Here is a 13,321-nt window from a genome sequence, read left to right as displayed (position 1 = left end):
GCTTCACAGCCCTTGGCGGCCATGTAGACGACACCATAAAACTGCAAAGATACAGAACATATAATGTGCTTATCTAAAAATACAGTAATGGCAAAAAACATTGAAAGGTGGTCGGTAAATAAATATAAAAAGATGAAATGAAATATGAGCAAAACTCCCATAGAAAATAATGTCCTCCAGTAACCAAACTTAAATTTGGAAGGAAGAATAAAGAAAAAACATAAGAATTGAAAAGAAGTGAAGCCGGAGAGAGAGAGCGAGCGAGAGAGAGCGAGAGAGCGAGAGAGAATGAGTGTGGGGGAGAGATTGGGGCTACAACCCTGTGAACACACACAGAAGGTCAACATGAGAAAATAATAGATAACATAAATCAGGGTCCCGAATCAGTCACACACGACTGTAAGCCAGCTAGATATTTAATATTTAAACCTGTTGAATCACAAATTAATTTACTCTAAAGCAAACTCCATATCTGGGTACCTCGCCAGCAGCAGCAGCGCTGTGAAATTTGGCGAGACCTGGGCAGGTAACTCCTTCACAAACCCCTTCAAAACCAAGGAAGAATTAAGTTAAAACCTGTGAAATCCTACGTTCATATGCAGAAACCTTGACCCCCTCCAGAAGAAACCAAGGTGAGCATGCACCGTGCCCCTTTCCTTCAAGGGTTTCCAGAAGAAGCCAAGGGGCACATGTACCGTTCCCCTTTCCTTCACGGGGTTTCAAGAAGCAGCCAAGGTGCGCGTGCACAGTTCCCTTTCCTTCAGAGGGTTTCCAGAAGCAGTCATGCTGTGCATGCACCGTTCCCTTTCCTTCACAGGGTTTCCAGAAGCAGCCAAGGTGCGCATGCACGTTCCCTTTCCTTCACAGGGTTTCCAGAAGCAGCCAAGGTGCGCGTGCACAGTTCCCTTTCCTTCACAGGGTTTCCAGAAGCAGCCAAGGTGCGCGTGCACAGTTCCCTTTCCTTCACAGGGTTTCCAGAAGCAGTCATGCTCTGCATGCACTGTTCCCTTTCCTTCACAGGGTTTCCAGAAGCAGCCAAGGAACGCATGTACCGTTCCCTTTCCATCAAGGGTTTCCAGAAGAAGCCAAGGTGAGCATGCACCGTTCCCTTTCCTTCAAGGGTTTCCAGAAGAAGACAAGGTGCACATGTACCGTGCCCCTTTCCTTCACGGGGTTTCAAGAAGCAGCCAAGGTGCGTGTGCACAGTTCCCTTTCCTTCAGAGGGTTTCCAGAAGCAGTCATGCTGTGCATGCACCGTTCCCTTTCCTTCACAGGGTTTCCAGAAGCAGCCAAGGTGCGCATGCACGTTCCCTTTCCTTCACAGGGTTTCCAGAAGCAGCCAAGGTGTGCACACACAGTTCCCTTTCCTTCACAGGGTTTCAAGAAGCAGCCAAGGTGTGCACGCACAGTTCCCTTTCCTTCACAGGGTTTCCAGAAGCAGTCATGCTCTGCATGCACCGTTCCCTTTCCTTCACAGGGTTTCCAGAAGCAGCCAAGGTGCGCATGCACGTTCCCTTTCCTTCACAGGGTTTCCAGAAGCAGCCAAGGTGTGCACACACAGTTCCCTTTCCTTCACAGGGTTTCAAGAAGCAGCCAAGGTGTGCACGCACAGTTCCCTTTCCTTCACAGGGTTTCCAGAAGCAGCCAAGGTGCGCGTGCACAGTTCCCTTTCCTTCACAGGGTTTCCAGAAGCAGTCATGCTCTGCATGCACTGTTCCCTTTCCTTCACAGGTTTTCCAGAAGCAGCCAAGGAACGCATGCACCGTTCCCTTTCCATCAAGGGTTTCCAGAAGAAGCCAAGGTCCTTTCCTTCAAGGGTTTCCAGAAGAAGCCAAGGTGCACATGTACCGTGCCCCTTTCCTTCACAGGGTTTCAAGAAGCAGCCAAGGTGCGCGTGCACAGTTCTCTTTCCTTCAGAGGGTTTCCAGAAGCAGTCATGCTGTGCATGCATCGTTCCCTTTCCTTCACAGGGTTTCCAGAAGCAGCCAAGGTGCGCATGCACGTTCCCTTTCCTTCACAGGGTTTCCAGAAGCAGCTAAGGTGCGCGTGCACAGTTCCCTTTCCGTCACAGGGTTTCCAGAAGCAGCCAAGGTGTGCATGCACAGTTCCCTTTCCTTCACAAGGTTTCCAGAAGCAGTCATGCTGTGCATGCATCGTTCCCTTTCCTTCACAGGGTTTCCAGAAGCAGCCAAGGTGCGCATGCACGTTCCCTTTCCTTCACAGGGTTTCCAGAAGCAGCTAAGGTGCGCGTGCACAGTTCCCTTTCCGTCACAGGGTTTCCAGAAGCAGCCAAGGTGTGCATGCACAGTTCCCTTTCCTTCACAAGGTTTCCAGAAGCAGCCAAGGTGTGCATGCAGCGTTCCCTTTCCTTCACAGGCTTTCCAGAAGCAGCCAAGGTGTGCACACACAGTTCCCTTTCCTTCACAGGGTTTCCAGAAGCAGCCAAGGTGTGCACGCACAGTTCCCTTTCCTTCACATGGTTTCCAGAAGCAGCCAAGGAACGCATGCACCGTTCCCTTTCCTTCACAGGGTTTCCAGAAGCTGTCATGCTGTGCATGCACCATTCCCTTTCCTTGAAGGGTTCTCCAGAAGCAGTCATGCTGTGCATGCACTGTTCCCTTTCCTGCAAGGGTTTTCCAGAAGCAGCCAGGGTGCGCATGCAGCCTTCTGTTTCTTATCAAAGCACTCATGGATTTTGGACTTGGCAACTAATAGATGGCACCTGCGAATAATAAACTTCTGGGGCATTAGTGGTCAAGGGATGAATATCGGTTTCTAAACCAATCAGCCCCTAACCTCTAGTAAAACAGAAGGGATCCGAACAGATTGAAAACAAGCAAATTATAAACCTTGTCCAATTTTGGTACGTGAACGAAAGGCTCATCTCCGCAAGGTCGTGGATCGTTGGTTAGTCGCAACACAGTGAAAATACCATCATTACCCAATGATAAAAAAGGGACTGTCCAGTCAAGGTTGTATAACAATATCTACTTTATTATTATTACAATAGAAAGTTCCAGCACAATACAAAATACAACCCACACTGTATAGGAATGCAGAGGACAGACAGTATCAAGAAGCAAAGGGGATGCACTCTGGATACTGAAGGAGGGTAGTCAGTAAAGTAATGAATCACAATAGTTCAAGGATGCATGGGTTCAAAACAAAGGGAGCAATGGGTCATAAAATGGCACTAGGGGCATCTGGCGGAGGACAGAACCAAAATGTACCCTGTGCTGGAGACGTTCTTTGAGCTGCTGTAGGGTCCCCTTGATTCAGTGTCTCCCTCTATTCCCTGGAGATGTTTAGTGGAGGGATCTTGCTTCCCTCTTGGATTTCCTGGCCTTCCTTCACTGGCTGATGATCTAAGGCAGTCTGTACTTTCAGCCGGGGTCCAATGCTGAGGGTTTCTTGCTACTCCTTGCAAAGCCTTCAGATCTACCCAAAAGAAGGGCTCGACCCTAAGCCAAATGGACCACAGGGATTGGTGTAGGCTAAGCCTACCTTAGTGAGCCAATCCTAGGACCCCACCAAAAATCTCTATGCGTGCGGTCAGAACAAGAGTGATATGCAAATAAAAAGGGGTGAAAACATGTACTACCAAGTCCCACCCATCTTCCGGTCTGTTGTAGATCAAAGGGTCTCAGATTAATGGTGCAGGTCTCCTTTGAAGCTGCAGCGAGAACAGACTGTAGTTCTACCAAGCCACGTACTTGTACCTTATAAATGGGGTCCCCCTGCGGGGTTGAATACTGTTCATGCAATCCAAGACATGACCTTTCAATGTCAATCGATACTAAGGGCGATAGCTGGCTTCAGAATGACAGTGTATATTAAAGGGTGTTGGGGTTCCCCCCCACCCCATCTGCTTTGTTAGCCTCAGCAGACAGGCCCCATTTGGGACTGTTTGAAATTCACTCTGATTTTGCTCAACAAAAGGAACGGGCCGATCCATGGGGTCTTTGTTAGTTAATTAGGCTGGCCATGACAAGGGGAAGGTTTGACCCTCCCCCTTCTGGAGATGCATCGTGTATTCCACCTGTCAGATCCCAACTAAATTTTACAAGGGGTACTGCAATTGTAGGCTGCGTCTACCCAGAGTACACAGGTCTATGCGTATGTCGTGCGGTGAGCATAGGTAAATATGTGCAGATTAGCCCGACACATTTTCCAGAGGTTAATCTACCATCATTCACTTCATTTAAAATTTAAAAAAAGCCCAGGCCATCGCCCACCCACCGTGCGGCTGGTTGAATTCCTCACTCTCCAACTTCAGCTGCTAACCAGACACAGTTTTGTAGTCTATCAGATCTCAGGCTCTTCACTATTGATGAGGCCCTTATATCTCCACCAAACCCATAGAAAGCAGATAGATACACAGGAACCAGGGGCCTCTGACAACACCCAAGGTTTCGCATCTGCATCTATCACCAATAACTCTTCCTTCTTACAGGCCACTGCTTCGCCACACTAGAATTGAACCCACACTAGAATTGAACCCACACTAGAATTGAACCCACACTAGAATTGAACCCAGTTGGTTAACGCCGCTTTTGAATTTAGCCACAATAGAACCGTAATGCTTTGGCATCAGCTGCTTTTGAATCTAGCCAGACTGGATTAATTTGTTTAGACGTGGCTCTCTGCAAGCCATAAACCAGGACTAGAGCAAAAACAGGACCATATACAAGGAAGAACCGACAATAAAACTTCTCCACACCCAGAGATCACCTGAAACCAACAAACCACCCCCTTCTCATATCCACACCCTCCCACCCCTCACGTACTATGTAAGCTCACAGGGCTAGTGAAACAACTCACCAAAGAACTCAAACACACACCCCTCTCTGATCATACTACAAACCCAATACCTGCAAACAAACAACTCATGCACTGGACGTCAGCATTACAGATATAACTAGTCCAGTTCACATTAAGCACACCCAGAAAGCTTGCCCGCACAGACGCCATTGGCTCATGGTTCTGCACACATCAATAGATGATCACACCCTCCATCCTATGCCCCTCTCCCTCACTAAGCAGCCCCACACACTTTTCTTAGAGCCACACAAGCGCCTCGAGACCATGCAAATGGCAGCAGTGCACAGTACAACATAACACCAGTAGTGGCAGAAGGGCACAATACAACACCACTCACATGACATAAGGAAATCTTGCATTGATCTAAAGATCACAGATTTATCTTGGAAAGAAGTGTCACTGGAACGAGCCATGCAAAAGCGCCAGCTCGTGAACAACTCGCGGCCAACCCACGCTTCTGAAAATCCTGACATTAGCCTCGAGAACGCTGTATACCACAACTTACTCTTGGCTGCCATTGAATCCACCGACCTTATAACGAAAGCCCCCCCCCCCCCCCACAATCCAGGCACATTCTCCCGCTGCTGCAAACTCCTCGTCATTCACCTGTAAATATCCTTCTCCCGTCCCAAGCAACTTGTGTTGAGCCCAGCCAAGGTCTTCTCCCAGCCCCAACAGTAGCTGCTTTATTTCTTGCTTTTGCAAGCAGGCACTCGGGCATTGCGCAGACAGTTGGCGCCTATGCACGAGATTCTCGTGGAAACATGGCCACAAAAAATCCAAATAACCTTTAAATCTCATTGAGACAATTCTTTCCCTGGGGCAACGAACAGGGAGCGAGTAAGACACGCTTTCCATGACCCTGGCACGCACTTGCTTTTAGCTTGAAATGTGGGCCAATCAAATGCCCCTTTCGGAGTTGCACACTAATGGGAGAAGCGGGGCGGATTCACAGATCCGCTGTTACCCTCAGACGCCACCACATGACGCTGGTTGCCTCGTCACTTGAGTCAGGTGACGACTTCAACCAGGATTGAAATGATGGGAAACAAATGGCGCCAACGGGTATTGCAATTACTGGCATTAATTTATAAACTGTAAGATAAGTATCCTAGTGGGTCTCATTAAACCATTTCAGTAATTGCTTTTTTTATGTATATTCTATTGCGTTTGATAAACGCATTTGTTATCGCCTGGAGATCGATACCAAGTCAATGTCTTCGCTTTTTTATAATGCACGAACCAGCGCTTACTCCTGAAGTGCTCCCACCTTCTATGCTGATCAACACACTGACGGATTGACTTTTGCCCTGAAGGAGTACAAGGATGAATAGAGGCTAAAACACGTCCAAGGCCAACCAGCATCTCTGTCCCAACAGCGCCCAGTACTTGTCCCAGTCACCCCGACCAAATCAAAAAGGAACGCACCCGCCTGCTCACCACTCAGCCCCGGAAGCACCGCAACATCCAGTATTTCTACACTCAGGAGTCCTGCAATGAAGCCCCGTGCCCCGACAATCACCCCAGAAACAAACAATAAGAACTTCCACTAGCCGCATCTGGCCGAATACAGTGAGCGCCAACAAACCCTCCACATGGCCGTACCCCTCTGTGACCAGGCATACTGGAGTCACACTGATGCCTTACACAAGCACTACCCCAAACTCTGCAGGGCACCCACCAAGCAGCCTCACTGCCCAGCAACCTCCCATACGGAACCACCCCCTAGTAAGTTCTCCATCTATATTACCAAAGGGACCACTCTGCCAGTCCATGCACTTGACATCGCAGACCTCATTGTTTCCAATGACTTAGACATGCTGGCCATCACAGAAACGTGGCTGCAAGCTTCAAGCCCAGCCCTGTCAAACACCATCTCCACGAAATACACCATGTACAGGAAAGACAGAGTGGACTCTAGGGCTGAGGGGTGGCCCTCATTGCCAGAGACTCCCTCACCATCAGGGAAATCACCAAAACCACCCTCCTGTGAGAAACGTGAAGGTGTCTCCCGAACTAGACTCCGGGGATCTGTCATCCAGGTGGCCAGGACACATCCATCGCTATTGGAACCACTTCCTGGGGGTAGACCAGTGCGGCGGGGGGTCCTCGGGAAGTGAAACTGGAAGACCGATAGGGAGGACACGGTAGTCTCCTTCCGTTAACCTCTCGTTCCTATCCTACTACATAGGACACTCAACCTCTCTAACCCCCGCGGCCCCCTTTTCCAACACAAACACTTTCAACACCATGAAAGACAATGGATTAACACCAGAGCCATTTACTGGGCATGTCCCAATACAAGGTTCAGGCAAAGTCAGGCAATTCACCAGAAACACACCCGGCTGCCCTTTCCTGTCCCCACAGGGATAAAAGGTGAAGCACGAGAGCACAGGACGAGCAAGGCAGACCGCACAACGACAGACCTAAGTCAGCATGGCAGTTCCAAGAGGAGGAGAAAGACGGAGCAAACCGAAGGGCGACCAGGAGAGAAGCGACCATGCCCTTTCCAAGCCAGTCCCGAGAAGCCTTCACAGAAGGAATCGTAAGACCGCGAACAATGGCTCAAGTGTTGCAGCAGATGTCAACGGTACACAGAGTGTGTCTACGCTGATAAGCAGGAAAGAGGAAGACACCTGCTACCATGGTACGGGCCTGGACACCTGATACGAGAAAGCCAAGCGGTTCATCACAGCTGTTGAGTCGAGAGGAGAACGATAAAGAAACTGACCTGTATTGAATGAGTCGCAAAGTTGCAAATTGAAGATTCAAACTGTGAAGGTCGAAGGGGAAACCCAGCTGAAAGGGGTCCGACACTTCATGAATGTTGGACGAGAGATTCTAATTTGGTTCCCCATCTTCATTGAAACTACCAATTCCAGAAGGCTCCGTGAAAGCAGTGAAAAGAGGGTCAACGTGGTCATACAGAAGTCTAGCAAAATCCACTGTACAGTCGAATGTCTTTGAACGACAAGTAATGAAAAGCTATCTGTAATGTATCCCGCATGGTGAGAGAAAAGAGTGCCAAGAGTGAACCCGAAGGAGGGATGCAGTCAAGAAAGGGCAAAGCCTGACGCCTTAAGGAATATTTTTGTGTTAAAAAGGTGAACACATGAAATGGAGGTTCACAGTGAATTGTTGAAGAGACATTACAAATTGTCTTAAAGTGACAGACAAAATAGTCTTTGAAATACAAGCCATATTGGACCCGGCGGAGGGAGACTAACATTCAAGAGGGGGTTGAGCCCGGAAGAGGGGAACCCAGGGGTGAAGCCAGCATCACCCAGAAAGTGAAGCAATGTTTAAAAAGACATTAAGAATCGTGAAAAATATTCGAAGATCCTTTGAAAAACAAGCCACTGTGAACCTGGCGGAGGCAGGCCAACATTCAAAAGGAGGGTCTGTGCTCAGAAGAAGGGGGTTCCGGGGGTGAAGAATCATTCCCCAAGTGTAATCAAGAAAGAACTTTTGTTTGGTTAGTTAGAACACATCAGGCCCGCAGAGGTACGATACAGGACTACCATCGATCCTGATATTGCTAAAAGATCCTTAAGATCTGAGCCCGAGAGAGGGAGATCCAGGGGTGGCAAGTCATCATCCCAACGTGCATTTTGGAAAGGAACTTTGTTTTCTTTAACCCATCGGGTACCGGCAGCAAGAGACTTTTTGATAGAAAAGAGACTTAACCACTGGATGTCTGTATTGCTGAAAGCAGAACTGTTGGCTCGTGCTGGGAAAGCTCGAGCATGTGCTGTGCTCCAAAGTCCCACCTTGTCCCGTGCTGAAAACGCGGGGAAGGGAGACCCCCGACTACCGCATCCTGACTTATAATTTTGTGAACACTTCCTTCTTTCTTTATTGAAAACATTAACCCACTTATTTTTGTATTTAGCGTAAGCATTGGCAATAGGTTTTTCTTAGTATAGGCCCTTTTGTTTGACAAGACGCCACTAGAACCTCCTTATAATTTGATGGTCGAAGCTAGCACCAGATTTAGGTTGAGATTAGGCGTTTTTCCACCCTGCATTTCCAGTTTAATAAACACCCTTGAACTGTGATCACTTGTGTCTGTCTTTACTGTTGCCACCATGAGTTCCTTACACTCCCCACTGGTGAACTACTAACAACGAAACTTACCCTGACACACACCTCGATAATAACTCTCTACTTGATTCATCGTGCCCCATGCCCGCCACTCCAGGCAAAATAAAATAAGGTGGCAGAAACTATCTGGAAAATGGCTGCATCAGAATCCAACAAACCTATCTTTGCCCAGCCAGCAAAGGCCTACAAACTTGCAATCCATCAAGCTAGATACTCCACATAATACAGAATTGCCAACGCCAGCACCAGCTCGCGGGAGCTTTTCTCTATTCCACGAGAGCTTGAAACCCGCTCCTCTACCAGACAACTGCACCAAAGACAGCTCCTGGTGTCTCGACATCCAAGATACGCTGATTGGCAAAATTGTGATGCTCCAGAAATAGATCAAACTGAAAAAAGCCACCTTGTGTAAAGTAAGCTCAGTCCCACCTGACCGCCATCTCAGCTGGCTCCCAAAACCCCTCCATCTTCAAACTGGTCTCCATAACAGAGGTCAAATTATTAAAGGGCTCAAACACTCAGATGCCAAGGTGACCTCTACCCTGCTAGAATCATTAAGGAGTGTGCTGCAGAGCTGTCCCCCTTCATCTCTAGCCTCATTAACTCCTCGCTCACATCCAACTCAGTTCCAACTAACCTAAGACGCTTGATCCTTCTCTTGCTAAAAAAACTATGCTAGACCCAGACATCCCTTCAAACTACCGCCCCATCAGCACAGTCAGTTTCCTCCTAAAAACACTGGATCTGGCGGCATACCTCCAGATCCAAACACATATGGAATCAAACAACCTCATGAGCCTCGGCCAATCAGGCATTCATCCCGGCCACGGGACCAAAACAGCCCTGCCTAGTAACAAAAAATAATCATCAACTGGATGACATTCCAAGACTCAAGCAAGGTGGCCTCGTCTGTTTGGGTTTGTCAGCGGCCTTCGTCCTTGACGACCATCAACTCTTGTGCCAAAACCTTAAAACTACTGCTCACTTCTCTGCAGAAGTGACCGTTTGGATTTTATTTTTTCTTTCTAAAAGAAATACGAGGGTCTTCTTAGACACAGCCCCTGGTCTCCTGTGGGGTTCCTCAAGGATCCCGTGTCTCACCTACAATATTTTCACCAAGCCCCTCTGACTTCCTTGATGACATCAGCATCTCCTACACAAATGATGCCGACAACAACTCCTCCTCCTCCCCTAAACTGGCAACTACTCTGACTCTAAACCACTGCTCTCTGGCTTCCAAACCATCTAAGCTTGAATGGCTACAAACATGTTATGTCTAAACGATGACAAGATGGAAATGCTCCTGATTTGCGCTCACAATCCATTCTTTGCAGATTTGATCCAGCTTATAACGAGTTTGTCATTGACATCATCACCATCCCTGTGTCACATGAGTGTAAGAGCCTTGCTGTTTACCTTGACTCCACCCGTTCACTAATGGGACAGGTCAATGCTATTGCATTGTCGGCCCCCTACACCACTATGCTCATCAATGGCTGTAGGTCTTTCCTCGCCATCGCACGGGCCCCAATAAGCTCAAGACTGGACTACTCCAATGTGCCATTTGTCGGAACCTCAGCTCGAAATATTAGCGCACTGCAGGTCATGCAAAACTATGCACTTAGGGCGGTGCTGAACATCTCCTAGCGAGAGCATAACACGTTGGCCAGTAGAAATGCACACTGGCTCCCGAGACACAAATGCATCACCTTTAAAACACTCACCATCACTCACAAGTGCATCTCAAACACTGCTCCAAAATACCTTGCATACAAGATCAGGGTGCAGTCAACCCCCACCGCCTGATCCCGCCAAGATTAAGATTATAGAGTGAGGGTTGAGCTTCCCAGTGATAGCCTCCAAAAATTGGAACCTCCTATCAAACCACCTAAGATTGGAACAATCATACAGGGTTTTCTGAAAAAAACTCAAGACTCTCCTATTCTCACAGGAGGCCAGCCAAGACTGCTCTTCACTTAAAAAAAAAAAAAAATGTGTTCTCTTCATGTGTGTTCTCTGACGCCTTTACACACAGTCTGCTACGTAACCAGCGCCTTGATACCTGCGGGTTGTCGTGTGCTTTACAAATGAAATAAATAAGCAGCGTGGAACCAGGCTTTTTTGCGTCTGCTCGGGTCGAGCATGCAGCAGTCGCGAAAGGTCAGTGGCAAGCTGGTGTTGTGTCGGGGGTCAAACAGAAAGTGGCTGCATTGTTGAATAGGCTACTCATTTTGTGCGTGTGTCAGGCGATCCCCGGGTTCAGTCTGCAGTCGCAGTTCGACAGTGGTGAACCCTATGCATCGACTCAAAGGTAGCTGGTCTGGGAAAAACATGTTTTTTTCAATCGACTTACAGGAGCAGTGTTGAAGAAGCCTGCGTTTCAGATGGAGGCTCGAGCAAGGTAACGCAGCGGTACCATGTGGTTCGAGCTGAGGCAATGACATGCGTTTGCTAGTGTGATGCAGCTGCCAAAAGGCAAACAGCGGATGGAGTTTCAGAAGACAAGGGGCAGCAAGGAAGGTGACGCGAGTGCTCGAGTACCAGCTTGGAGTGGGTCGTCGTGAACAGGGAACTGGGCTATTTTGGGTTCCAGGTATTGTTGAGTCCCACTCCAGAGTCAATGGGCAATGTCAGAGGCTGGCGCAGACACCTTCAGGGGACCCGCCACATGGTGAGATCCTAGGCAACAGGGTGGCTGGGAGAGAGGCAGGCTTATAGTATAGCAGAAGTGTTTACGACCCAAAGATCCCTGGGGACAGAACTTGCCACTGAAACACCTGTCTTCACCTCACAACTGGCAGACTTTAGTAGGGCCTGCTCTCTCAACAGGATCCAATGAAGTTTTCTCAAGTGATTACCCAAAGATGCTTCAAGACGATTCCAAGAAGTGGTGTCAACCCCTTCTTTTATAGGCACCAGTTCCCAGCTGATTGGACCAGAGCATGCCTGCTTTAGGGGTGCAATCCCTGCTCAAGAAATGTGTGGCCTTTGCCCTTATGATGTCACACCAAGAGTGTTTTGCTTCATAGGAAGTGGAGGGGGCAGGAACATGACAGAATCAAGATGGCCAACCCCTGCCAATCTGTACAGATCGTACCATGCCCCCTTTCCTTCTCACTAAGACCTTTATAAATGCAGTCCTCTGGCGTGAGGTGTGGCTCTCTGAACAAGTGAGCCTCTTGGTCTCTGTTCCCAGCCAGGTGTCCTGGGGAATGCCTGTCCTTGGGGAAAGGGTCTTACCTGCCCTTACAAAGGAACAAAGATGCAATCCCCGGCTGGGAGGCATACACAAATCCTTTCACAACTGAACTGGGCACACAGCACTGACATGTGCCAAATGAGTTTAAATGTGACTGGGATCCTTCGGAGATGCTGGCCACCATACCCTAACTCAGGTATGGCTTATACTAACAGGTTTTATGTGCCATCAGGACAGGATCTCCAGAGTTATGTCGTTTTTGGAATGGGGTGCATTTTCTTGCCATGTAAGATGGCTGCTGCAGTGCCACCTGTCTGCGTTGCCCTTTCAGGTTATGTATATGTTTGATTGGACAGGTCTGAAAGGCAGCAACTACTTATACTTTGCTTTGAATTAATGGGGACTATTGTTGGCTAATTTCTAACCTTATTACCATTGAATGTAATTTCCTGGCAGTCATTGTATTGTAATTAAGCCATGTCTTCTCTATGCCAAGTTGTCTGCGCTTCTCGATAATTTCATGGGTGCAGGTTGCAGTGGATCAGAGAGTGGAGCTGCAAGTCCAGGTGTGCCTAGAGACGAGCCAGCAAAGCTTCATCAACAAGTCAATCCCCGTCACCAAGAGTCTGGGCTTATGCAAAAGCTCGGAAGAAATGCCAAGTCTTCAGCCTTGTACATAGGCCACTAGAATGGGAGTGTGCGCACACGATGACGATAAATAAATAAAGAAGTACATCCATCGTTCAGGAATTAGGGCCCTAAAAGCAGGTGCGTCTTTGATACAGCAGGCAGTATTGGGAAAGAAGTCAGATCTTTCTATAGAAACAGTGCTGCTTCGATAAGGTGGCGACTGGGGGGAATGGAGCTGTAAAAACCAACATTACAGTGAAAGTCCGCTCTACAGTCGATGACCAGTGCCGTGAAGTCCTGCCAGCATGCTGTTTCCAGGGGAGCAATACCAGGAGAGACCTGAAGCGGGTGATCTTCAGAATCTAGGACATGCAGTATTTAAGCCATAATGACGAATTTGGCGGGCCGTACCGGGTGGTTACTGCCCACAGCCAAGCATCCCGGGGCTTTACGACCAGGTGCAGCCTTGGGAACTCATCTTTATGTTCATGACTATTTCTACCACGAGGTTATGTGTTGGGACACGGGTATGCTTTGAGGTTCTTTTGGAAAGTGGTGATGGAGGGT

The 13,321-nt window shown here is 48.4% G+C and overlaps 1 protein-coding gene across 11 annotated transcripts in view; it reads right to left on the bottom strand.

Annotated features, from left to right (window-relative positions):
* The window catches only part of ADGRB2 (adhesion G protein-coupled receptor B2), a 1,170,899-nt gene that overhangs the window by 1,041,535 nt on the left and 116,043 nt on the right, over positions 1-13,321 (bottom strand). The gene's annotated exons all lie outside the window — the stretch shown is intronic.

Source organism: Ambystoma mexicanum, chromosome 11 (genome assembly GCF_040938575.1).
Source record: "Ambystoma mexicanum isolate Mex_15411 chromosome 11, UKY_AmexF1_1, whole genome shotgun sequence".
NCBI lineage: Eukaryota > Metazoa > Chordata > Amphibia > Caudata > Ambystomatidae > Ambystoma > Ambystoma mexicanum.
This window is presented reverse-complemented; position numbering and strand designations above follow the sequence as displayed.